This window comes from Grampus griseus, assembly GCF_964374135.1.
Source record: "Grampus griseus genome assembly, chromosome: 20".
Taxonomy (NCBI): domain Eukaryota; kingdom Metazoa; phylum Chordata; class Mammalia; order Artiodactyla; family Delphinidae; genus Grampus; species Grampus griseus.
Window position 1 is genome coordinate 57,256,426 of NC_139014.1, and position 24,247 is coordinate 57,280,672.

The window sequence follows — 24,247 nt, forward strand, 5'->3', positions numbered from 1 at the left end:
CGGGAAGAAGGTTCTCCCCTCGGCCTCCAGTCTCTACCGGCCACACCCCTGGCCTCTGGCCCTCCTGACCCCCCACTTCGAACATATCTTTTCCCCAGTGCCCCACAACTCCCAGTTGCCACCCCGCGGATTCCCTCACCCCGCTCCAGCGGTGGAGTCCCTTTCTCCAACCCTCTTCCTCACAACGGTCACACCTGACGGCTCACTCCATCTTCAATGGTCACGCTCCTAAGATTGCTCTCCTCCGCCCGTCTCCAACCAAGCCTGGCCCCCTTCCCCAAAGGAGGGACACACCCCAAAGTTAGCCGCCCTGAACTCACCGGAAGCAAGGGCAGGGGTGGCAGCAGCAGCCAGAGAGCACGGCCCGAGCGGTGCTGTAATGGTTTCCTGCACGCCACGACTCCTTCTCCAGGTCTAAGCCACTGCGCAAAACCCACTTGGCCAGGGACAAACATGGTGGACAGGAAACTCTGACGTCAGACAGCCTCGCCGTGTGACGTCATCCAGGAGCGCGGGAGAACCAGAAAGGCGGTCATCTCGGTTGCCTTGGAGACGGAAAAATTTTGTGCAGTCGGGAAGCGACCTGAGGTCCGGGCCTCCTAGGAAGTTCACTGACTAACGGAATGGATCTATTAAACAAGCTGGCATTCCCTGGATTTGTTTCCTCGCACAGGAGTTCTCTAAAAACTTACACATAGGGATAGTGAAACATCCTGTTTTCTTAAAAAAAAAAAAAAAAAAACCCAGCTAATTTCCCTGGCCAGTTCAGGAATGTGGACAATGGTGATCCAGCCCAAGACCATGCAAGGGCAGTGGGACTGGAGGAGAGTGGTGCAAGGAAAAGAGGTTGACATGGCCTCAGATCTGAGTTTGAATCCATCTGAGATCGAATCCCTGTCCTGAATGTGATTAGCAAAGTTACTTAACGTCTCCTCAACCTTAGTCTTACTTGTGAAATAAATCCAGTGATATAACTCTCTCCAGCTTGTGAAGCTTAAAGTAGGTAAGGCGCCCAGCATGTAACAGGCGTGCTTACACAAAAGTAAGTTCCTTTCAGAAACCAAGACCTAGATATCTCTGTACCTTCCCCTCAAAACGAAAACTTCCCACTTAAAACTGCTCTAAGTAATAATAAAGTCTTTAACCAAAAAAAGAAGAAGAGGAATGTGAAGAATGAGAGCCTGAGGCAGAAGTTGGGAAACCAAAGTGCAAAGGGGACTGAGAAGTAGAGAGGTAGAAGGAAAAGCAGGTGGTCATAATCATTTAGGACGTTTTTAGAGTTCTATGAAAGTATAGGAACTATATATCTCTGAGGCCTAGCCGCCCCCTCCCCAAAATTTGTTGAATGGATAAATGTATGAGTGAGTGGTCAACAACAACAGTTGCTAGAGAGAAAAGGAGGAAGGGCCGAAAAGTGTCCAAGGATTTAGCAGCACTAAGGTCTTCGATGTCATTGCTGAGACCATCAGCAGAGATAATGAAGGCAAAAGCCATGCTGAAGAAGTTTGAAGATAAATGGGAGGTAAGGAAATGAAAACAGATAACTCCATAAGAAAGTATGGCTGAAAGAGAAGAGATATAGGATGGTGTCTGAGGGAGAAAGTAGCAAGCATTTTATTTTTAAGTTCTATATTCATACATTTTCTTTACACTAACCCTTTAGGAATACCATGGGTTCAATCATTTTTCCTACACATATGACTCCAAAATATCTATCTCTAGCCTTGACCTAGTCCCCAAACTTCACCACCAAATTGCTAACCGCACTGATCGTTAAGGCTGCACATATGGCCCACCCAAATTAAGCAAATCATAAGAGTATTGGGGGGGGTGTTTAAAAACTGTGGTTCCAGGTACAACTCACAGAAGACAGAGGTGGATTTTGTAAAGAGATGCCACCAGAAAAATCTTTGATTCATACCTCTCCCCGGTTCAAAAACTTTCAACAGCTCCTCATTTCCTAATTTGTACAGAACCTATCCTTCTCCCAGTTTTCCTCATTTCTTTGCTCTTTAGTTTTCTCATCTACAAAATGGGAGAAATACTAATATCCAATCATAATATTATTACAAGGATGAAATGAATTAGTGTACGTAAAGCACTTAGAACTATGCCTGCACACAGTATGGACTATGTAAATATTTGCTATGATTGCAATTATTTGAACAAATTACACTGCCAGAAATTACTAGCCAGAAATCTGGGGGTCATTCTTGATTTCTCTCTCTCTTAACTGCCACATTCATTCCATCTCCAAGTTGTCAATCCTACCTTCAAAATAGATTTCAAATTCATCCAATCCCTTCTATTCACCTCATTATTCCAAGCCACCATCGCCTCTTGCCTCAACTACTAGAAACCTCAACTCTCCTCCCAACCATTATTCATACAGCAGCCAGATTTTTGTTTCACTTTTTTTTGAAGTATAAACGAACATTCCAAAAAGTGCACATCAAAAATATAGAGCTTGATGAATTTTCACAAAGTAAATGTAACCACATAACCATTACGGGGTCATCTTAAAAATATAAACCTGGTCATGACTCCGGTGTATAAATCCTTCAACGACCTCCCATTATACTTTGACTAAAATCCAGTTTCCTTCCCATGGCCTATGAGTGGTTAGGCTCCTGTCTACCTCTCTTAATATCATTTTATCCTTTTCAGTCACTCCTCATTTCCTCTTCATTTCACCTCTTGTTAGCTTTTGCAGCTCTCAAATAGGCCAAGCTCTTTCCCATCCTAGGGCCTTCACAACTACCGCTCCTCCTACCTAATATTCGTTTTCCCCAACTCCACACAGGCCTGGCTGGCTTATAATTTAGGTCTCACTTTAATTGTAATCTCATAAAGGCACTCCCTGATTACCCAGTCTAAAAGGTTCTTCTCTTCCAGGCCCCACTGCCACCCCCATCATAGCCCTCTTATTCCATTTGTAAATTATATATTCGTCTCTTTACTTGTTTATTATTTCTCTCCCCAACTAGACTGTAAATTCCATGAGGGCAGATACCAAGTCTGTTTTTATTACTACTGTCTACCCAGCACCTAGCATAATGCTTGGCGCACAGCATGTATTCAGTAATAAATGAATAAGTAAATTATTCAGGAATAAATGAATGAATGTCCACAAGCAAAGTACTAAAACTAGCATTTAAGAGCCTCTATATTATGGTCAACAGTATAGACTATGTATTATTGGTCTATTTTCCTCTCTATATTTAAAGCAAACAATTTCCTCCTCAAATACAATCCACGCTGCTCCCTTAGCCTGGAAAACCCTGTCACCATGACTGTGACTTTCTCCAAATGTACTCATCTTTTGAGGTCCACCTAATCCACAAAACTTTCTCAGTGGACATCTGGTCCTGATATAAGATGCAGGAGATACCAGGTTACATCGCTGTATTAGAAAGCAACTGGCAGAAAGAAGCTGAGATAAAACGTGAGGTTAGAAACGATCTTCCCCTTGGTTACAAAGGCCAATATAGCTTCTGTTTAAGCTAGTTTGAACGGCCTCATTTCTCCCAGCTCTTATTGTCTCTTCCTCTAAACTCACCATATTAACCTATCTGATGGCTCTTCATACCTTTTAACATAAGTGCAATCAATTTCTGTGTCTTGCTTATTACACCATAAACCTGGGAGTGGGATTTGTGATGAGGTGTTTATTATTTATTGGCTGTAATAATTGACATTGTTATTTTTGACTGCCTTTTTTCTCACATAACAACATCAGTTTACTTTTGCAATATTCTCAAAGGACTATTAAGGTGTCTTGCACTCTTCTGGCTAAGAGTGAAACAGCGAGTGGAGATGAAATCTGAACCAAGGTCAGTCAATAGGGATCTGAATCATAAGTACAGTGACAGAAATTTGTTGAAGCTCGTTCACTGCAACAATGATGCCTGTATGACATTTTGCTAATTCTTGCTAGAAACATCCAGTAGGACTGTGTAATTCTTGTTCCCTCAGAGCTGGTTTTCCTTATTTTGTTAGCTACTCCATATTCTTCTAATAATTTTTTTAGTTTAAATTAGCCTGTTTTCTGTTGCTTGTAACCAAAGAACCCTAACTGATACCAATGTTTAACTAACTTCCCACTCGTCTTAGGTGATGCTATTTCTCAACTTTGTCTTTTTGCTGTTCACTTAAGAAAAGCCTCTCTGTAAGAGCTACCACTGACCAAGAACCTAAAGCTAGGTGTTTTATATAGATACATTATCTCTACTCCTTAAAACTCTGTAAGGTAAAATCTTCCATCAATGTGACTTTCTCCAGCAGGTATCCAATCAGACTATAAAACACTTTTTTTTTTGGCCACGCTGCATACAGGATCTTAGTTCCCCTGGCCAGGGATCCAAGCCATGCATCCTGCAGTGGAAGCACAGTGTCCTAACCACTGGACCGCCAGGGAATTCCCTGAAACACTTTTTGGAACCACAATTAAGGTTAATTTGCAAGATTTTATTTCTCCTATTGAAATAACTAAACCCAAACCTTGTTCCAGCGTTCTCATTATGGGAAACAATTAACTATCTTTATACCATAACGTCCTCTATGGTATAAAGTAAGCAAACTTCTATTTCTAGCTATTTAGCCCAGGGGTTGAGGGGAGAGGTTGGAGAGAGAGGAGATGAACTTTATTATCCAAATTCAGTAAACCTGCAGCTACTCAAGGCAATTGCATACGATGTAAAAGCAGTTTCCAAAAGGTCAGGTTAATTACATTAACTTTGGTATACAATGAAAAGTACCTTGTCTGCCAAGCCTCCCCAACTCATGCTAGTTAGAATTCAACAGCATCACTCCGTTTTAGCACTGTATTCATATCGCTAATGTGACGCATCCTACCGTGTTCGAGGGCAGGAACCATTTTCATTTAGTGTAGCAAGTGCCCAGAGTTCTGCTTGAACGTAACCTAACCTAGAAGACAATTAAAGTACCAGCTTGAATGAAAAATAATCGTCCCAAATTCTGAACAACAAGAAATTTTTTTTGTTGTTAATAATTGGCAGCCATAAGGCTAAGCCTTCTATCTCGGCTTCGTCGCTTCAAATCCTTCCCGAAGGCGGCAAACATAGTGAGCCACCACCCCCGCCGCAAGCAAAGTGAGCCTTCCATCTCCACATTCCCTTGGGTCCCTCGCCTCTCTCTATCGCCCCAGGGAACAAAGGCCTCAGCAACAGGCCGAGCTCTGGCTCCGGGCGCCAGACGTCAGTGCGGCGACCCAACACCTTGCCAAAAAGACTCTGTAGAGAGATATCAGAGCCGTGGCTTTCCAACAACACAGCGATGCAAAACCAGCTAAGAAAAGTAAAACCTACCAGCAGAAAACTCCTCTCCAACCGAGCCCGCTGGGGGCGGAAGCGGAAGTGCCTGTGAGATCATAGAGTTCTCTAGTTCCGGTCGCGGAGCCGCGTTCGGGGCTAGAGCGCCTCTCCACGGCCGGCGGGCTCCAAGCGGCTTCTATTTCCGGTTGCGGCTTCTGACATAAAGCCGAGACCCCCTTTTAAACGCGGCGTCGCGGGTTCCTCGCTCCTCGCCTGGGGTCAGCTCGCAAGGAGTGGCTCGGGCGGGGGGATTGCACAGCCCACAGCTGAGCCAGGCCGTTGGGGCCGGCCTGCACTGGCACCTTCGATCCCTCAGAGCCGCCTGGCTTTTGAGCCCTCCGGATTGGGAGTCCGTGATTGGCCGCCTCCAGGACTGCCGCTCGAGAGGCCAGCGCTCCTTCGCCGTACCTGTCCCCCCATAGTCACGCTTTTCCCTGTGAGGTGCAGCATTAATCAACTCACCTCTCCCACACACTACTTCCCTAACGTGGGTGTCCGCGTTGACTTCATTCTTCACCTTCCCTTGAGACCCCTCCCCTCTGCCTCCGGAAGAGGTCTTTTTTGCCCAGTTCCTGTAAAATAGCACCCATCTGGCACCCCCAGAAAGTTCATGCTGACTAGAGAGTCTGTGGGCAAAGAAAAACCCAGTGCACACACGAAACTATGGCTGAGCACGGGGCTCACATCACAACTGCTTCTGCAGTGGATGACCAGCCATCCATCCATCTTTGAGGTGGTAGCACAGGACAGTTTAATGACAGCAGTGAGACCTGCTCTTCAGCATGTGGTCAAGGTAAGGATTTAATTCTCTGAAAAGTTTTAGGAACGTCCGGGTAAAAACCAAGCCAATAATCTGAATTTATTTCTTGGCCTAAGTTTTGAAATAACCAATTAGCATATAATGCACATCACATGATTTAATGGTTATGGAGTCTCTTGTTATGTGTACTGAATACCCAGCACTTCAGGGAGGTTAAGGTAGACCCAGAAAGAAAAGTGTGGACATTCAGAGGGAAAAAAAGGAAATATAAATACAAGGCATAGTAGCTGTGTAATGGAATGAATTTCATTTATTTATTTTGCTTTAGGTTCTTGCAGAATCAAATCCTGCCCGCTAGGGCTTCTTGTGAAAGTGGTTTGATGAAATCACCCTGCTAGGTCTTCTGCTCCAGCAACATTATCTGTCTAAAACCAGCGCCTCGTTTTCTGAAACTTTTATGGCTTAAAGAGGATCGTAATGGGAGACACACACAAGCTTCAGAGATTGGCCAGTGCTGGTCTCCCAAAGAAGCAGCTTTGGAAGTCAGTTATTTTCCTGGTTCTTCTTCCCAGTCTGAAAGTGAAGCTGATTTCTAGCCTGAGAGAAGAGGATGAATATTCCATCCATCCCCCTACTTCCCGCTGGAAACGATTTTACAGAGCCTTTTTGGCAGCCTACCCATTTGTTAACATGGCCTGGGAAGGCTGGTTTCTTGTACAGCAGCTTCGATACATCCTAGGAAAGGCTCAGCATCACTCACCACTGCTGAGTCTGGCTGGGGTTCGGCTAGGTCGACTTACAGTTCAGGATATACAAGCTCTGGAGCACAAACCAGCCGGAGCCAGCATGATGCAGCAACCAGCTGGGAGGTAAGGCCTTAACATTTCCCCAACATATTTGATTAATAAATCCTAAAATCTTATCCCAATTTTATGAAATTTACCCACCTCAGTCCACTTTGGGGTATTTCATAAAATCATCGAAAAATTCTTGTGTCCATAAAACAAGGATTGCCATCCTGGTAACCTTCCTCATCATAATGGCTACATTTTTGCACACACTTGCTATGTACCAGGCTCTTTGCTAGGTGTTTACATATATTATCTGAATCCTCATCACAGCTCAATGAAATAAATGCATTAGCACCACTTAACAGTTGAGGAAAGTTCTAACATTTGAGTACCTTGCCAAGGCCACACAGCTAATAGGCGGCAGAGCTGAGATTCAAGCCAGATCAGTACAATTCTAAAGACTGCTCTTAACCGTGGTGCTATCCTGCTCCTAGTGTCTGTGTTCTCTGACAAGTTCAAATATATTCCTCAGTACTGCTGAGTTGTTTTTTAAGTGAGTTATTTCTTTTTCTGGATATACTATCTTCCACCCCCATAAAGGTCTATATAATCAATGGCTCATTAATTTCTTTCTCAAAACACAAAGCAAACAAAGCCCTAGTCATTAAAAACAAAGCTTAGCTCCTAGAACTCCTAAACTACGGTAGGTCAGAAAGAGGGAATTGTTTCAAATAGACACTTACAAGAGAAAATGCCAGTCCAGCAACTATTCAATCCCCAAGCTGAATCAACGATTCTAATGAAAAGTGTAAGAATTGCATGTGTATTAGTTGTTCTGTGATTGTACCTAAATAAACAGTTTCTCCTTTTGCCTCCTTATTCTGTTCTCCAAACGGCGTTGGCGAGAAGGTAAAGTCAGCTCTGAAGCAAGCCATGGGAGGTGCCGCCTCATGCCTCTCTACTGGCCTTTCGGTGGGTGTATTCTTCCTGCAGTTCCTTGAGTGGTGGTATTCATCCGGAAACCAAGAAACCATCAAGTCATTGACTGCCCTGCCTACTCCACCACCACCGGTACATCTAGACTACAATTCTGATTCTTCCCTGTTGCCCCAAATGAAGACTGTGTGCCCACTGTGTCGTAAAAACCGGGTGAATGACACCGTTCTCGCCACCTCTGGCTATGTGTTTTGTTATCACTGTGTGTTTAATTACGTGAAGAGTCACCGAGCTTGTCCCATCACAGGTTATCCAACACAAGTACAGCATCTGATTAAACTGTACTCCCCTGAGAACTGAAAGGGATTAGCACCTTGTCTCACAACGAAATGACTGCGCTATAAGGCCAGAGAGCTGGTTTTCCGCACAGTAAATAGCATTGTTTAATCATCCTCAATTAATAATTGTATGAACTTTAAACAGCCACATGGATTTCTTTAAAAGGATATACTCGTTGATCTTAACCTTTTAGCTTGCTCCCTAGACACCTCTACTTAGAGTTGACCGAGCTGGTCAGAGTGAGAGAATCAGGACTGGCAGGGGATGTGAGGGTCAGCATAGAGAAGGTGATCAAAGAGGGTACTCGGCACAGAAGCTTTTCCTGTCCCCTTCCTTAAAGGACAAGAGGTATAGAAGCTCTCAGGAAAAACCCAAGTTAGACCTCGTAGAGTGGGTAGTGAAGGGGAAGCAGGCCTTTTGAGAAAGGAAAGCATTTATCTGCCTATGAGGAATAGGTTTTATCGGTTTGCAAACAGTATGAAATATGGACCTGCTTTTTTAAATTTTATTTTATTTATTTTTTTAATACAGCAGGTTCTTATTAATTATCACTTTTACACACATCAGTGTATACATGTCAATCCCAGTCTCCCAGTTCATCCCCCGCCACCACGGACATGCTTTTTATAGAAATACTTAGAAACACTTTCTCCTTCCATATGCTGAGACTCATTTGTTATGTAACATTTGCTATAGTCTATCACCTTTTAAAGATCCCTTTGTGAACCACACATACCTTCCTTGGGAAACTGGTTACAGGAAAATAGGGGTTGAATGTATATACAGAATAGTCTGAAGACTTCAGTGTGAAAGCAAAGCTATTAGTGAAGAGATGAAGTAAAATACTGCCCTAACTATGACTGTGTAAAGACAGGATCTTTGCATAAGCTCTTTCTGCTTGCTGTTAAGAGCTTGCTAAGCTGACATGAATTATTCTGGCTATTACTAAAGTTTCTACGAAACGCTTAAGTAAATTTTAAGAATAAATGTTTTTTGGCAAAGAGCTGTTCCATGTCATGATTATGTGGAAACTGAAAGATTAGTCGAGGTATTTAGAGTAAATTTTTCATTCAGGCCACCTTTGCGTTTTTTTTTTTTTTTTTTTTTTTTTTGGCGGTACGCGGGCCTCTCACTGTTGTGGCCTCTCCCGTTGCGGAGCACAGGCTCCGGACGCGCAGGCTCAGCGGCCATGGCTCACGGGCCCAGCCGCTCCGCGGCATGTGGGATCCTCCTGGACCAGGGCACGAACCCGTGTCCCCTGCATCGGCAGGCGGACTCTCAACCACTGCGCCACCAGGGAAGCCTCTACCTTTGATTTTTTGAGGTATTCTGTATTAACATTTTGCTTTTTTTGCTAATCCAATATTGGAGAGAAATCCTCTCCTCCAACAGCAAGAATTCAATCTTGAGTGAAATACCTTATTTCTCAAGTGAAATATTGCACAAACACTTCAGTTGCCACCGGATTGGCAGGGTTAAACATACAGGTTAAAAACATACGGGTTAAAAAAAAAAATCATTACTACAAGAGGAAGGATGAAAATTATTTTTAAGTGCCTCTACTGAGACAGGTGTTGTCCAATACAACTCATTTCAGCAATTCAAAGCACATTTTCTGATAGCACTAAGATAATAGAACTAAATTTTGAAATAGAATATCCTATAGATTTTAAAATATTAACACTTTATGTACCATGAGAAGAGTATAATGGATATTTGCAAAAATTCTTATTAAACCACAAGGTTTTACCAGAACAAATACCATAGTTAAGTAAACTTTTTTTTTAATTTAAAAATTTTTAAATTTGTTTCAAAGTTAAACCCAAGACACACTGACTTCACAGGAAATCCAATGAGAAATGTTTTTCTAGGCTGAACACGTGTTTCCCCTTAGTCTCCCCCCAAAAAACATGTACATGTTAATTACTTTCATTTTACAATCCCTGCTAAATAAACATTTTTAATATAGTAATGAGTCAATAAGGGAACCGAACCAGATTCAGGACTGAAATAATGCAGTTTTCCATGAAGATATCAAAGCCATATTTTTCACCTCAACCTACAAAGAAAAACAGGAAAGTATCAGTAATTCAAAAGAATATTAAACACTCTTACACATAATAAAACCAGTATCCAAATAGGCTAGAACATACCAATGTGGGAAAACCACAACCAGAATCAGCTCAGAGAGAAGATTAAGGGGTCATACCCTGGTCAATGCCAACACTGAAGCAATGGCAATGCCAGGTCAGACTATACTTCACTCATCATTGCATCATTGCTTTTCACCTCCTTGTATTATCTAAGAGCAGCCCAACACCCTATTTTCACATCCAAGAAAACTTAGGTTTACCCATGAAAAGAAAAGACTTCAGATAAGTTGCAACCGTGGGCTTTCAATATTTGATCTTCTACTATTCACCTCAAGCAACTCTGCTGTACAAAAATGCAAAGTTGAACAAGTTTTGTTTTGGAGGTGCTTTTAAAAATTTTTTGTAATACAGAGTAGAGTGGAGAAGCGTTTACAGTTCAAAAACATTTCTTGTTTTAGTGAGTCCAAACACCATGCATGATAAAATCTCAGGGATGTCTGTGAAGGGATTTATAATCTAGTTCTAAAGCAAAATCTTTAGAAAAGATTTTCTCCTAAAATCCTTTATAAAGTAAACTCCAGTTCATTTGACATACAGTTTGATTTACAATTCTGCTGCCAACAAAGATGAAAAGTATAGTCATAAAAAATTTTATACAAGAGTCTGCTAAAGAGTCCAAGACCCAGGGAGGCTAGGATTTGACAAAGGTCCATAGCAAAATAACAGCAATGCTGGAAAGAGAAACTGAGGTCTGATTACCAGATTTATATTTTTCCACTACCAGCTAAATACAAGGTTTAATTTCATTTTTCTCCAGGCCATGGGCAAGATAAAGGAAACGATGCAAAGCCTGGGTAATTCACAACATGGATGATCAATTTCTGAATGAGAAAGCTGCCTGCATTTTATTCTAAATGACACCTCGTAGTTTACTATCGCTGACATGCTATGCTAAAGTACTAGGAACACAAACAATGTCAACCTCTCTAGCTTTTCAGCATTGTATCTAAATAACAATTCTGGAGACACAACATGCTTCCTTCAGCCATTTATAAATGTCAATAGCTTGATACTCCATAGTTAAAAACGTACAGCTATGGTCTGTGTTCTCCATTCAGCAACTGAATTCCACAAAGAGAGGGAAACTAGTAAAGTGCCTGTTTAGAGGCTTGAACCTGTATCTCATCAACCTGTGCAGAAGTAAGTACACGTTACAAAAAGCAAACAGGCTAAGAGAACTTAAATAACCTTGTCTAATAGCATGAAACTTGTGAGCAGAGTTCCAAGTGTGCTCCAGCCACAGAGGGCACACTTTCCTTGTTCTCTTCCTCAGTACGCTTTCCTCTGTCTGGAGCGCCTTCCCTACCCCTTTCAATCTGGAGAAAGTCTGTAGTTCTAAAACCTTGTTCAAACGTCACCTTCTCTGTTAAGTCGTCCCTAACTCCCTCAGTCATCCCCTCCTCTGACTCCCACAGCACTTTTTCCCACCACAGTACGCATCACACGCCAATAATTCACCCATTCACGTCCCCCACCTCCCGTCTCTCCCACCAGCCCCATTACGCAGAGCTCCTGAAGAACCAGGACTTCCTCTTCCTGGCCTTTGCATCCATTACACTCAGAATGATGCCTGGGACACAGAAGGCGGCTCAATAAGCGACGGTTTAATTCAGTCGGTGAACGACCCTCCCTACTAAACCCTAAGCGCCTGGATTATACAAGCATCAGCACAGTTTATAAAGCCGACTTGCCTCCAACATTTCACGTAGGTTAAGGACGTCCCTCAAGCATCTCTAAGCCCTCCGTCCTCCAACTTGTAACTCATGGCATTCTGCATGGCACCCTGCGCAGGACCACCAATTCTTATACACGGTGTATCCTCAAAACGATAATAATAACAACAATAATAATACTACTGCTGATAATAATAATAATAACATCCAAACCCCACCAACTTCAGGAAAGACTGAGACGCCATCCTTCCGGGGAAACACAAGGCCGGATCCCGGGCTCAAACCAAAGCCTCAGGCAGGGGGTCCGCAGCCCGATTTGGGAACCCCCAAAACTCTTACGCCCTAGACTCTCAGGAGGCCTGCCCAGGCCTGCAGAGGCTGACCTCAGCCCACCCGCCGCCGTTCAGTCCCAGAGGTACGGGCTTGGGGCTTCCCACACTGCTCCACCTCGCTACCCCGCCGGCTGCCGCGGCAGCCCGATCCGGACAACCAATCCCGCGACGGCCAGTGGACCACGTGGGCCGCAGCCCTGAGGCTCGGCTGGTGCGAGGAGCAGCCAATCGGAGGGCTAGGCGAACGCCGGGGTTGGAGTGGGGAGGCAGGGCCGGAAGGCGCAGGCGTCTTTGCCGTCTCTTCTTGGCGTGGCGGGCTACATGCTCAAAGTTGAAAGCAAGACCCTGAGTAGTCCCCGCCCGCCCTCCAATTCCCTGATCTCCGACCTTGCGGAGACTGACATCCGGAGTGGTTTTGCTGGTGCCTCGTTTCACAACTGGGGAAGGGCATCTGAGGCGGGCCGTAGAGGGTGTGTGTGCCCTGGCTTTCCAGGAAGAACTATCGATTCAGTGTTCCGACAGTATCGTGCTTGCGCCGAATTCCCGCCTGAGGGCTAGGGGTTGGGGTGGACTTTGATGAATGTGTCCCTCTCTCCCCGACGAGGAGAAACTCATTGGCTTGTCAGGGGCTTGGACGCTTCCTGAATAAGCAAGAGGTGCCACTAAATATCAAAGGACTGCGAAAGAGAGCAAGAAAGACTTCCTGGGAGAGGTGGCATTTGATCTGGGTCTTGAAAGATGCGTTGGATTTGGAGATTCTGGGAGAAAATAATTTAACTCCCGAATTAAATGAGAAAGCATAGGGGAGCTTACCTAATTTAGGTAAAGTGGAAACTCGTGTAGTGTTTTCCAAAATTCAGTGAGTTGGAAATACCAGGAGGAAACTTAACAACATAGATGTCCCCCAGCATCAAAACCAAACGACAAACTCCCACAATCCAGACGTACAGAATCATTAAGCTTGAATCTGGAGTTGGAACCCAGGCGTCTATATTTTTAATAAGTACCCCAGGGGAGATTCTGATTCACACCAAAGTTTCAGGACCAGTGTTAGCGTAAAGAAAGGGGGTGATAAGAGATTTGAAAGATAGGGCAAGACTTTGTTAAAGATAGTGGCTTGCTGGCTGTGTAGTTTAGACTACTCTGGAGAAAGTGGGAGATTTAAAGATTTCAGAGTCTGAGGAGATGGGTGATCACACAGGCCCGCGTACCGCAAAAATAAATAAATTAAAAAAAAAAAATAGATTGAAGGAAGGCAGAGTGAAAGAAGGGGAAGTTATTGCCAAGTGATTGCAATGGTCCAGGTAAGAGCTAGTAAGAAATGGAGAGGTGGCATATGAAGGACAGCAGGAGGAATGTGATGAGTGTCAGATAGGGATGGGGAGAAACATATGAGGAAATAAATGGAGAAAAATGGAATGTCCTCTGTACCAGACCTATGAAGGACCTCCATTGTACTTTAAGGATAGGACCTCCATTGTACTTTAAGGATAGATTTTAGACAGTGAAGAGAATGGGCCTTTACAAGTGCTGTTTCCTCTGCCTGGTTTTCCCCTTTCTTCTCCATCGCCCTTTCTCAACCTGGTGCATTCTTTTTTTTTTTTTTTCCGGCACGCGGGCCTCTCACTGCTGTGGCCTCTCCCGTTGCGGAGCACAGGCTCCGGACGCGCAGGCTCAGCGGCCATGGCTCACGGGCCCAGCCGCTCCGCGGCATGTGGGATCTTCCCGGACTGGGGTATGAACCCCTGTCCCCTGCATCGGCAGGCGGACTCTCAACCACTGTGCCACCAGGGAAGCCCTCTTTTTTTTTTTAAGGTAAGTTTTTTTGCTTGTCTTTATGGAAATGAGGTTAGTCCTTTTTTATGTTTTTTATTTATTTTTGGCTGCGTTGCCGTGCGCGGCCTTTCTAGTTGCGACGAGTGGGGGCTACTCTTCGTTGCGGTGCGCGGGCTTCTCATTGCGGTGGCTTCTCTTGTTGTGGAGCATGGGCTCTAGGCGCGCAGGCTTCAGTAGTTGCAGCACGCGGGCTCAATAGTTGTGGCTTGCGTGCTCTAGAGCGCAGGCTCAGTAATCGTGGCACACGGGCTTAGTTGCTCCGCGGCATGTAGGATCTTCCCGGACCAGGGCTTGAACCCATGTCCCCTGCATTGGCAGGCGTATTCTTAACCACTGAGCCACCACGGAAGCCCTCAACTTGATGTATTACTTGCAGGTTTCAGCTCACACACCATCTCATTTATGAAATCTTATCTTGTTCTCACAAGCATAGTCACTGTCACTCCTTAGAACACCCCAAGCACACTGTTCATATGTTTCTAGCTCTCCAGAATGGCACTAGAGTGTAGTGATCATGTATATGGACTATAGTATTTGCAAGCACCATAAACTCTCTGTTCCTCAGTTTCCCCATCTGTGAAAAGGGAATAATGACAGTACCTACCTCACAGAGCTGTTACGAGAACTGAATGAGAACAATGTGATAACACCTGGTGTTATCACATATGTTGTATTGCAATGAGTTCTTTAATATATGTGTTCCCCCTCTAGATTGTGAACAGGACATGTGTCTTATTCTTCTTGCTAACAGTAGAGGCTGCATGGCAGAATGATAGTAAATGGGTTTTGGAATCAGATAGATAGGAGTCCAAATCCCAGCTCTGCTACTTACTAGGTGTGTAATCTTCAACTTTACTTCCCTGAACTCAGTTTCTTCATTTATAAGATAGTGAAAATAATGCATGTCTTATAAGTTGTTACAAGGACAATTTGAGATCATCAAAGTTGCAGATCTGGCCCAAAGAAGGCAGTCGCTAAATGGTGCAAATGATGGGTGGCCCCAGGACATAGTACCATGTTCAGAACACAGTAAATGCTTAGTAACTGATTATCGAATGAAAAGCTGACGTTATATGCCAGGCACCATGCTAACCTTTTTATATACATCATCGCACTTCATTCTCACAAGAACCGTATGGAGAAGACACTATTATTATCTCCACTTTACAAAGAAGGAATGTGAGGTTTGGATTATCTTAACGAAGGTTTCTAAGCCAAAAAGTGCTAGAGCTAGGATTTCAAGGCCCTTGGTGCTTTAAAAAACAGCTGACTGAATGAGAGAATGAATGAAAGGAGACTTACCCAGAGTCAGGTGGTGGCGTGGTAGAACCAGCACTGTTACTCTTGGTCACCATGCTATCTAGTCTGCTATTCTAGCCGAATCATCTTGACAAATGAATTGAGAGTGAGATGGACGCTGGTATTTGGCAGTTTGTGTCTACTGACCAGGAAAGCTGTGCTATACCTATCTCGGCTGATAAATTGAAATGCTTGGTGAATAAACACAAATAAATTGGGAGCTCTAGTTCTTCGCCAACTGTCAGCAGTGTGACCAGATCATTTTCGCAAGACCTAGAAAAAACCCACTGTACAAGCTACTGATTTCAAGTTGCTTTGTATCATGAACATTTGCTTTGAGGTATCAGAGCCAGAATGTGAGCTCCTCGCTGGCCTGATAACGTACTATTCATAGCCAGAGGACTTAACTAAGGAACTCTGAAGAAGGAAGAGAAACCCTCTTTGCTCATCTTTCACAGTATCCTTCCTTCTCCTGATTTGGTCCCTAATAGTGCATTAAAGAATAAGAAGGAGAAAACAATACAGTTCCTAGCTCTTCTGCCCAAAAAATGTCCTTCCTGTTGATTGGGAAGGAAAAAAGAGGTACTTAGGTAGATTTCAGATTTTGAAGACTCCAGAGCAATCCAGAATCCCAAACTTGAAAGGCAGTGGAAGGAGTAGGGGCATTTGTATTAAACAGACCTGACTGTGCATGCCAGCTCTTCCACTTAACTGGCCATGTAATCTCAGGTTCCGTATCATGTGCCACACTCCCAGCTTGGTCCCTTGTGCCCAAATGCATATGTCCAGTAAATGACGGTCCTTTTTATCTTTCTAAAAGTAAGTGATATCAGAAGGATTTCAGTGTGAGAGTGAAGCTGAGAATTAAGGTAGGTAGTAGAACTAAAAATGGGACTGGGGACTTCCCTGGCGGTCCAGTAGTTGAGACTCTGTGCTTCCACTGCAGGGGGCACGGGTTCGATCCCTGGTTGGGGAACTAGGATCCCAAATGCCGCGTGGCACGGCCAAGAAATAATAATAATAAATTTTAAAATGAAATAAAAGTGAGACTGAATTTGGAAATGACGTGAGTGAAAAAGGGTTAAAGTTGAAGCTGAGAGCAGACCTCTGCAGTTTACTATGTTGCTGTGCTGATTTATTCGTCATAGTATGTATTCTGCCTCCTATCCTGGAAATAACTTTTGAGCCAGACAGGTACAAAGTGTCATGCCAACAAAGCAGAACTCCATAGGAAGAGTAACCTCAGTTAAAAAAAAAAAAAAAACCGAGGGGGTATTCAGAAACCTATTTCAGAATGCCATTTCAGCATAAGCAAATTGGAGTAGAAACAAAGAGTTGTTTGATGGTTTGACTTACGCGGAGAGAAGTATGTTAGTTTCCTGTGGCTGCAGTAACAAATTGCCACAACCTTGGTTGTTTAAAACAATAACACTTTATTCTCTCACAGCCAGAAGTTTGACATACGAGGGCAGAAATCAAGGTGTCAGCATGGGCTGTGCTCCCCTCAGACGCTCCAGGGGAGAATCCATTTTGTGCCTCTTCCAGCTTCCTGTGCCTGCCGGCATTCCCTCACTTGCGGCCACATCACTCCGATCTCTGCCTCTGTGGTCACATTGCCCCCTCCTCTTTTGTAGGTATCAAATCTCTCTCTACCTCATTCTTTTTTTTTTTAAGATTTTTTTTGATGCGGACCACTTTTTCAAGTCTTTATTGAATTTGTTACAATATTGCTTCTGTTATGTTTTTCGTTTTTTGGCCGCGAGGCATGTGGGGTCTTAGCTCCCTGACCAGGGATCAAACCCACACCCCCTGCATTGGAAGGCGAAGTCTTAACCACTGGACCGCCAGGGAAGTCCCTCTACTGAATTCTTATGAGAACACTTGTGATTGGATTTAGGGCCCACATGGATAATCCAGAATAATTTCCTCATCTCAACATCCTTTCTTAATCACATCTGCAAAGACCCTTTGTCCTTGTAAGTTAACGTTAATAGGTTCATCATCATCATCATCATCAATAATTGCTGGCCAATATTCACTTGTTCCAGTTTAACCAGCATCCCCAAAAGAGATAACTGTCTCTTACCTGTTTATTTTTTTTCACTTAATTGTTTTCTTTTAATTACGCAAACAATTGATGTTCATTGTAGGTCATTTAGAAAATACAGAAAAGTTAAAGAAAAAAAAGGAAAGGAAAAGAAATTCAATGAAAAATCATCTGTAATCCTCTCACCCAGGGGTAGCCAAATCTTCACCAAAGAGTATTTTTCTAGGCTGGGTCTTGTGTCCAACAAAGAGGAAAAGTAGGAAAAAGAGAATAAAAGTGAATAGAATAGGACAAATGATTTGGAAGGTGATAGAATAGGTTAATATTGTTCATAATAGATATGTACAGGACAGCTTAATCTAAAATAAATGTAGAGCTTTGAAATGAAATTAACCATGACAGGAGATGCTTGTATGATGTATAGAAGTAACACTCAGCCCTTTAGAGGAGGGACGTTTTAGCTTTGGCCTCTCACTTGAAAACCCCTGAATTTCCCCACTAATACTTCATTCTCTCACAGAGGTCAGACCCTGGCCTGCCAATCTGCCCTGTCATAGGCTTTTCTTGAGTCTTTATCAGCCTTCCTCAGGGGTCACTGTTATGAAGACTAGGGGAGTCTGGCAGAGTTCCTGCTCCTCCCAGGCTGATATCAAAGGGCAACAGGGGCTGTGACAGAAGGCAAACATTCAGACCAAAGCCAGACGTGGAACTGAAGCAACAAGAGGAAAAGCAAGAGCACCAGGTAAAAATAAATAAATAAAAAAAAAATCTCATTCCTCTCAGTTTATGTCTGAGAGCATGAAGAGCTTAGTAAAATCATAGCTCAGGAGCAACTTGTAAAGGAGAATGAGTGAGAAGTTTGGGGAAATGTGGAGCAGATGTTCATATGGAGCTAGACTCTCAGAAAACTTTGTATCTATCATGGTTGTCATCAGCAACCAAGTAACATCAATGAGCCTTGGGAGTCATGAGAGTATAGTTCTGCTAGTTCAAAAGCAATTAGATTTGTTTGTGAGTCCCAGCAGGTGGAAGTTATAGGGAGTCAAATTATAGCTGAAAATAAGGAAGCTATTTCTTTCTTTCTTTTTTTTTTTTTTTTTTTGCGGTACACCGGCCTCTCACTGCTGTGGCCCCGCAATCCTGTTGCGGAGCACAGGCTCCGGACACGCAGGCCCAGCGGCCATGGCTCACGGGCCCAGCCGCTCTGCGGCATGTGGGATCTTCCCGGACCGGGGCACGAACCCGAGTTCCCTGCATCGGCAGGCGGACTCTCAACCACTGTGCCACCAGGGAAGCCCAAGACATTTGGACTGTTTTGAAACTTGGGTAGTATAACATTTGAAAAAACAATTTTAATCTGGAGCAAAATAACATTTGAAAAAAACAAGTTTAAGTTGGCAAATTGATGACACAATCGAGACAGCAGAAACCTGCTACAGTTTCCAAAAAAAAGCCTGTCCGATGCAGAAAACGCACATTTGAAGCAAATTAAAGAATTTGGACATTTTTGAAAGCAGGGCCCAATATCTTGAAGTTACACCACAAAATTTTGAAAAAGTGCAAAGAACTTTTTTCTTTTTTTCTTTTTCTCCAAAAACGGATCTTTTTGGTTTCTTGTTTTTTTGGGGTTTTTTTCTTTTCTTGTTGAATCTGCCCCGAGAGCTTCTTGTTTTTTGGTTGTTGTTTTTTTCTTTCTTCTTTCTTGATCCTCTTTTTTGTTGTTGGTTTTGAATTCTTGTTGCCCCAGCCCCCCTTCCTGCTCCTCCCCTTTCTGACTCCCCGTCCCCCCTCGCTGGGAGTGGAGGTGCTGGGTGGGGAGGAGCGGGGAGGAGTGAAGACATTTAGGACAGGACCTCGGAGGGAAGGAGACAAGCCTGAAATGTTGGAAGGCCACTGGGGGTTCAGGAACAAAGGGAAGAATAGGATTGGGGGAGGACACAGAGAGGGCACTGCCCACCTAGGAGCTCCTGGCCAAAGTCAGGTGGAAGGAGTTGTCATAGAAGGTCCTAAGAGACAGGAGGCAGGAAGCTGTCTGTGGGGGGATGGAGGGGAGTGTCTCAGTGACCTGTTGGTTGACCTTCTGCCAGGAGGGAAGTTCCTAGCGGCATGAGGGAGGCGGGCAAAGGCACTGGGGACCAGCTGTGGAGGCCCAGGCCTGGATCTTATTTGCCCGAGTGCCCAGGCTGGTCAGAGATTGCAGGTGTCAAGAAAGAGGAGGGCCTGGAGGCCAGGGGTGACGCCAGCACAGGCACTGTGGCTGCATCGTGGAGGAGCTGCAGGGGCAGGGACCCTGGCAAGACCTCTCAGACTCCCACCCTCTTCCGGAAGTAGTTACCCCTCAAGGGGCCTTCTACATATGGGAGTGATCATGGGATCCTTTGGGGACATGGCAAGAGAAGGGTCCAGAGCTCAGGACTTAGGCCAGTTTGGGGGAGAGCTGCACCCTGGCTTCATTAGGCAGGCTGTTTCCCACCCTGCCGCCTCTGGCCACAGTAATTAAGCTGGGGGTTGCCATGGTAACTGGGGATGAGACCAAGCCCCCAGGGACCCTAGGGCCTGCCACCCCCTCACCCACAGAACAGGCTACCATGTGGAGCTGAGGCCCACGGCCTGAGTCGAAGGAAACGCCTGGACCCTCCCAGGATCTCTAGCTCAGTGGCAGCCTTGGGAGCTCGCTCTTCCTAGGAGCAGGAAGGAGATTTGCTGTGTGTGTGGGGGAAGGGGTTCCCCTGGGTCCAGCAGATGCCCTGAGGAGGGCCAGCCCCCAGCCCTGCCTCTGCTAGGCTTCTTGGAAGGTCTGCCAGGCATGGGGAGAAGTGCTGTAGGGCACACCGGCAGGAGGTGGGGAGGGATCTTCTGCCAGGGTTAGCTGGGGAGGGAGGGAGGAGAATCCGGTCTTGCCCCCCAGGGATGGGAGTGACATGTCCCCTGAGCTCTGGGCTGGAACTCAGCAGGCCTGGGAGCTGGGCGGTGCTGCTTCTGGTCTGACTGTGTCCTTCTCCCCCACCTACCTACCCGCCCACCTACCCGCCCCCTCCCCATGCAGATATCCGGGACTCCGGGAAGAACCCGGTGATACTGTTTCTGCATGGTGGGTCCTACATGGAAGGCACCGGGAACATGTTGGATGGCTCTGTCCTGGCCACCTACGGCAACGTCATTGTATCCACACTCAACTACCAGCTTGGGGTGCCTGGTGAGGGTGGGCAGCCAACTCTAGGGGCTGGAGTCTGGGAGGAGGGCCTGCTGGCAGGGTTCCTCTAAACCCAGCAGAAGCAGAATGGCTTCTGGGTTGGACTGAGCTGCCCAGAAAGAGGGCAAGCGTGCTGTGACACCCCCAGGAAGCCCCCTTTCTTCCTCTACCCCCAGGTTTTCTCAGCACTGGGGACCAGGCTGCAAAAGGCAACTATGGGCTCATGGACCAGATCCAGGCCCTGCGCTGGCTCAGTGAGAACATTGCCCACTTTGGGGGCGACCCCGAGCACATCACCGTCTTCGGATCTGGGGCAGGGGCCTCCTGTGTCAAACTTCTGATCCTCTCCCACCATTCGGAAGGTACCAGCCACCTCCTCAGCCTGTCCCTCTTGTCCCCTTTCTCACACCCTCAACCCCAGCAGGTCCCCCTTCTCCTCCCTCAGGCTGTTACAGCCCAGCCTAAAGCCTGCCTGTCCCACCAGGGCTGTTCCAGAAGGCCATCGCCCAGAGTGGCACTGCTATCTCTAGCTGGTCTGTCAACTACCAGCCTCTCAAGTACACGCGGCTGCTGGCGGCCAAGGTGGGCTGTGACCGGGAGGACAGCGCCAAGGCCGTGGAGTGTCTGTGCCGGAAGCCTTCTCGGGAGCTGGTGGACCAGGACGTACAGCCCGCCCGGTATGGGGGTGGGAGAGGGCCAGGTCCAGGCCTCCATTCTCCTTGCTGGTTCCAAGGAGGTTGAGGGTGAGAGGTGCCCACAGGCCACAAGCATTCCATTTAGCCAGGAGAGGGGGACTTCAAGGCCCTCCCGGGGCCCTGCCTTCTCCCAGAAGCCTTCCCTAGGCGGAGGTGCCTAATCAGAGCCAGTGTGCACGAGGCTCCATGAAGTGCTTGAGGGAGGACTTCCCGAGAGGTCAAGTACCCTGAAGGGCTCAGAAGGTTTTAACTAGAGGAGAGGAGTCTTCTGAGCAGAGGACTCAGCAGGCTGTGAGCTGAGAGGAGGCCGGTGAACAGGTGATGCGACCTTGACCCCTTCTCCCCAGCTACCATATCGCCTTTGGGCCCGTGGTGGACGGTGACATAGTCCCCGATGACCCTGAGATCCTCATGCAGCAGGGAGAATTCCTCAACTATGACATGCTCATCGGTGTCAACCAGGGAGAGGGCCTCAAGTTCGTGGAGGACTCGGCGGAGAGCGAGGACGGCGTGTCCGCCAGCGCCTTCGACTTCACCGTCTCCAACTTTGTGGACAACCTATATGGCTACCCGGAGGGCAAGGATGTGCTGCGGGAGACCATCAAGTTTATGTACACGGACTGGGCCGACAGGGACAATGGCGAGATGTGGCGCAAGACCCTGCTGGCGCTCTTTACCGGCCACCAGTGGGTGGCACCGGCTGTGGCCACCGCCAAGTTGCACGCTGACTACCAGTCCCCTGTCTACTTTTACACCTTCTACCACCACTGCCAGGCTGAGGGCCAGCCCGAGTGGGCAGATGCAGCGCACGGGGATGAGCTACCCTACGTCTTTGGTGTGCCCATGGTGGGTGCCACCGACCTCTTCCCCTGCAACTTCTCCAAGAATGATGTCATGCTCAGCGCCGTGGTCATGACCTACTGGACCAACTTCGCCAAGACCGGGTGAGGGCCAGAGGGGCTGGGTTGGGCATCCCTGCAGGTCAGGGCACACACCGCCTCCATCCTCAGCCCCTTCTCTCCCTCTCCTTCACACGGCCATCATTCCTCCATCAAGGCACTCTTGCCTTCTCGACTCAGACACCCGCCGGACAGCTCTTCTGTGTGTGTTGAAGACTCAGAAGAGTTGGACAGAGAGGTCCCTGTCTTTTCTGGGGGGTGGGCTCACTTGGTGCCTTCGGCTCCGTGTCTGTCTCTCCTTCCCTCCCTTGCCCACCCAGCTCTCTCCTTCTCCTCCCAGAGCTCTGCCCGCTGTCTGAGTGCTCCCATCTGTGTATCTGAGTGTGTGTGAAGGTTTGTGTCTGTCTATTGCTGTCTCTGCCTCTCTCTCTTGAAATCTATTGATATCTCTGCTTGCTTTGATCTGGTTACTCTGTACTCGCTGGTTTCCCCCTGGCTGTCTCTCATGTCCTTTTGTGTCTCTGTTTCCATATGTCTCTATCTCATTCATTCTCAGACTCTGCCTCTGTCACTGGTGGTCTGTCTCTGCCCTCTCTGCCCCTCTGTCCTCATCTCAGACTGTCTCTGGCAGTCTGGCTCCATCCCTATTTGTCTGTCTGTCTGTCCGTCTCTGGCAGTTTCTCTGTCTCTTCGTATCCGTCTCTGTCTCTCTTCCCGTCTCCCCAGCTCTCTGCATCTCTGTCCATCTCTCTCCCCATTCCTCCCATAGCACGCCCACACCCCCGCCTTTCATGGGAGCCTCACCCTTACTCCTCCTTTCCCTGCCCCGCTGTGTCCACAGCGACCCCAACCAGCCGGTGCCACAGGACACCAAGTTCATCCACACCAAGCGCAACCGCTTCGAGGAGGTGGTGTGGAGCAAGTTCAACAGCAAGGAGAAGCAGTACCTGCACATCGGCTTGAAGCCGCGCGTGCGCGCCAACTACCGCGCCAACAAGGTGGCCTTCTGGCTGAAGCTCGTGCCGCACCTGCACAACCTGCACACGGAGCTCTTCACCACCACCACGCGCCTCCGTCCCTACGCCACGCGCTGGCCGCCGCGCCCGCACCCTGGTGCCCCCGGCACTCGCCGCCTCCGCCCCCCCCCGCCCCCCACCCCCGCCCCCGGCCACCCTGCCGCCCGAGCCCAAGCCCGAGCCGGGCCCCCAGGCCTACGACCGCTTCCCCGGGGACTCCCGAGACTACTCCACGGAGCTCAGCGTCACCGTGGCCGTGGGCGCTCCCCCCTCTTCCTCAACATCCTTGCCTTCGCCGCCCTCTACTACAAGCGGGACCGGCGGCAGGAGCTGCGGTGCAGGCGGCTCAGCCTCCCCCACAACCCCGCCCCGGCGGCTCGGGCACCGGCGTGCCCGGCGGGGGCACCCTGCTCCCTGCTGCCGGCCGTGAGCTGCCACCCGAGGAGGAACCGGTGTCGCTGCAGCTGAAGCGGGGCGGGGCGTCGGGGTGGAACCTGCGGAGGCCCTGCGCCCCGCCTGCCCGCCCGACTACACCCTGACCCTGCGCCGGGCGCCGGACGATTTGCCACTCTTGGCCCCCGGGGCCCTGACCCTGCTGCCCAGCGGCCTGGGGCCACCCCCTCCCCCGCCGCCCCCTCCTTCCATCCCTTTGGGCCCTTCCCCCCGCCTCCCCCCACCTCTACCAGCTACAACAACACGCTCCCCCATCCCCACTCCACCACTCGGGTATAGGGGGCGGCTCGGGGAGGCCCCCCTCCCCGGCCCTCCCGGCCAGCTCAGAAGGCAGGGAGGAGGACTTGGCGACAGGCTTTTGTCGTGTGGAGCTGTGACACATCGAGGAGCTTTAGGTGGACATGGGTTTCCTCGCCGGGATGTGTGCGCTTCTCCCACGCGGAGTGGCCCGTTCTCTTCTCCGGACGTGGGCCTTTGAACAACTGGGGGGGT

At 47.4% G+C, this 24,247-nt stretch overlaps 1 protein-coding gene, 1 long non-coding RNA gene and 2 pseudogenes across 4 annotated transcripts in view; 2 read left to right on the plus strand and 2 right to left on the minus strand.

Annotated features, from left to right (window-relative positions):
* LOC309838826 (AP-2 complex subunit beta-like) overlaps positions 1 to 5,360 on the minus strand; it is an 80,230-nt gene extending 74,870 nt beyond the window's left edge. Inside the window, 2 exon segments of the mRNA XM_082680165.1 lie at positions 4,855 to 4,926; positions 5,328 to 5,360. The gene's annotated coding sequence lies outside the window, so the exon portion shown is untranslated.
* Positions 5,361 to 5,996: 636 nt separating this feature from the next.
* On the plus strand, positions 5,997 to 8,180 carry LOC309838203 (peroxisome assembly protein 12-like; annotated as a pseudogene). Its single transcript has 3 exons — positions 5,997 to 6,126; positions 6,422 to 6,962; positions 7,781 to 8,180. The product of its transcript is annotated as a peroxisome assembly protein 12-like (transcript).
* Positions 8,181 to 9,837: 1,657 nt separating this feature from the next.
* LOC309837709 lies at positions 9,838 to 12,464 on the minus strand. Its single transcript, XR_014298292.1, has 3 exons — positions 12,369 to 12,464; positions 12,004 to 12,131; positions 9,838 to 10,218 (listed from the first exon to the last, which is right to left on the minus strand). It is a non-coding gene; the product is annotated as an uncharacterized lncRNA (long non-coding RNA).
* Positions 12,465 to 19,605: 7,141 nt separating this feature from the next.
* On the plus strand, positions 19,606 to 24,034 carry LOC309838413 (neuroligin-2-like; annotated as a pseudogene). The gene is made up of 6 exons: positions 19,606 to 19,732; positions 20,507 to 20,695; positions 20,869 to 21,054; positions 21,177 to 21,369; positions 21,735 to 22,331; positions 23,128 to 24,034. The product of its transcript is annotated as a neuroligin-2-like (transcript).
* The last annotated feature ends 213 nt before the right edge of the window (positions 24,035 to 24,247 follow it).